General features: G+C 50.5%; 1 protein-coding gene across 1 annotated transcript in view; it reads right to left on the bottom strand.

Annotated features, from left to right (window-relative positions):
* Positions 1-2,500, bottom strand: part of arhgap46b (Rho GTPase activating protein 46b) — an 85,379-nt gene that overhangs the window by 34,239 nt on the left and 48,640 nt on the right. The gene's annotated exons all lie outside the window — the stretch shown is intronic.

Genomic DNA, 2,500 nt, shown 5'->3' with positions numbered 1-2,500 from the left:
ACATAATAGTCTACATAAACATTCGTTTTTCCTCTTCTCTCTCTGTCACAGAGACACTTACACACATACTAAGCTATACAATCAATCGTGTCTGACTCCTGTCGGCCATAAGTCAACTGAGTTTGTGACCCATGCAGAAGGACCTGTTGCCCTGACGCTAATTAAGACTCCAGCAAGCCTTTGATCTCACAATCGTGCGGAGGAACCACAGGGTTCTGATTGGACAGGGTCCTGAGGGGTTCTACAGGCCCAACACAATCTGAGCTACTGGAGAACTCTGAGGAATGAGCTGATTGGAGAGGAGAGGCGTCTAGTTCTGACAGCTGTGTTAACATTGAGCATGAGAACTAGCTGATGGAGAAAACTGGGGTCTGGAGGATCATAATACAAAACACACACACACACCACCAAACACACACATGCACACATACACACAGGTCTGCGCACACAGACACACACACACACACACACACACACAAACAAACACACACGTGCACACATACACACAGGTCTGTGCACGCACAGACACACACACACACACAGACAGACAGACTGCTCGTGGGTAAAAGTGGATACTTTACCACACAAACACATATATCACAGACATACATACAGAAACACACAGTTATTCAATAAACCCTTTCAGTTAAAGCTGCGGATCTAAACAATCAGACCCTGCCATACCTCCTCCACGGTTAAATAAACGGGTTTGAGGGGGGGGTCAGATTCAATGTCCCATCACAGAGCACACAGGCCTGGGCGCTAAACTGTAACCCCCCCCCCACACACACACACACACACACACACATCTAGACCAGGATCAAATCTACAGCATGTGTGAAGCTGCCACCTAGACCTCAGTCTGTTTTCCAGAGGGACAGGGGAGATGACACTGGAGATCTCTAGATTAAGAGATCAATCCAGTCTAGTCCTCCAGAAGAGGGGGATTCCCTAAAAATAAACTCTTGGAATGGAGATGACCTCGGAGATAAATATGATCTCTGTGCACACTCAGACATATGAGAGAAGACACAGACAGGGGTGGAGAGACAGAGAGAGAGAGAGTGGGTGAGTGAGAGAGAGAGAGAGAGAGAGAGAGAGAGAGAGAGAGAGAGAGAGGGGACAGAAACATAGAGAGAGAAGAATGTGTGTGTGTGTGTGTGTGTGTGTGTGTGTGTGAGAGAGAGAGAGAGAGAGTTAATTAGCCATGGCTTAGGGGTATCATCCTGGGGGTGGGCTCTCTGGCCTGACTGCTATGTGGGGAGGCTCTCTGGCCTGAGTGCTATGTGGGGAGGCTCTCTGGCCTGAGTGCTATGTGGGGAGGCTCTCTGGCCTGAGTGCTATGTGGGGAGGCTCTCTGGCCTGACTGCTGTGTGGGGAGGCTCTCTGGCCTGAGTGCTGTGTGGGGAGGCTCTCTGGCCTGAGTGCTGTGTGGGGAGGCTCTCTGGCCTGAGTGCTGTGTGGGGAGGCTCTCTGGCCTGACTGCTAACTGGAGGCTGCTGCTGGGCTTTGATGATCAGGGAGTGTGAAGATGATACCCGACTCCACTGCCAAGTTCAACAACACATGAGGTATCTTATCAAAGCCATTTCGTCATGCCCACATACCCAAACCCACACACCCACACACACACACACACACACACACACACACACACACACACAAGCATATTTCTTAATCCTCATAAGCGTATCCTCCTCCAGCACCAAAAGCGTGGAAGGGCAGTGAGTAAGTTTCATGCACACATTCCTCTGATCCCTCTCTCTTCTTCTTCTCTCTCTTCTTCTCTCCCTCCCTCTCTCCCTCTGTCACTGATCCTCCCTGTCGGTAATTGTTGAACCCCAACATCCTCCACACTCAAGGCAGCAGAGCACGCAGACACGCTCACAAAGACAGAGTACACTCCTACAGATATCAAATGTCAAGCCTGTTACGGTGTGTGTGTGTGTGTGTGTGTGTGTGTGTGTGTGTGTGTGTGTGTGTGTGTGTGTGTGTGTGTGTGTGTGTACATGTGTGAGTGATGAAGAGTAAACTGTTGAAACGGTTGAAACACGTGTTGGTGCAGCATTTGACAACATCTGTCACATGGGTCACACGTGTTGCCATGACACCATGCTGGCAAGCAACAACCCCCCACCCCCATACACACACACACACACACACACACACACACACACACACACACACACACACACACACACACACACACACACACACACACACACACACACACACACACACACAGTGGAGCAGCTTTGCTTGCATGCTAAAGACCCCCACGCATGCGGTGGTATCCCAGCTCCTCGCGCAGGAAGAGGATGAGGGGGATTACACACCATTCCAAGGAGCGTCGGCGGAAATCACAGCACATCTGCGTGGGATTAGAGGCTCTGCCAGTTAATGAGCACCAGCGAGGAAACACTGAGATGCTCCGACACTCTCTCTCTCTCTCTCTCTCTCTCTCTCTCTCTCTCTCTCTCTCTCTCTCTGAGGGGGCAAT

Source organism: Clupea harengus, chromosome 4 (genome assembly GCF_900700415.2).
Source record: "Clupea harengus chromosome 4, Ch_v2.0.2, whole genome shotgun sequence".
In the NCBI taxonomy this organism is placed as follows: domain Eukaryota; kingdom Metazoa; phylum Chordata; class Actinopteri; order Clupeiformes; family Clupeidae; genus Clupea; species Clupea harengus.
This window is presented reverse-complemented; position numbering and strand designations above follow the sequence as displayed.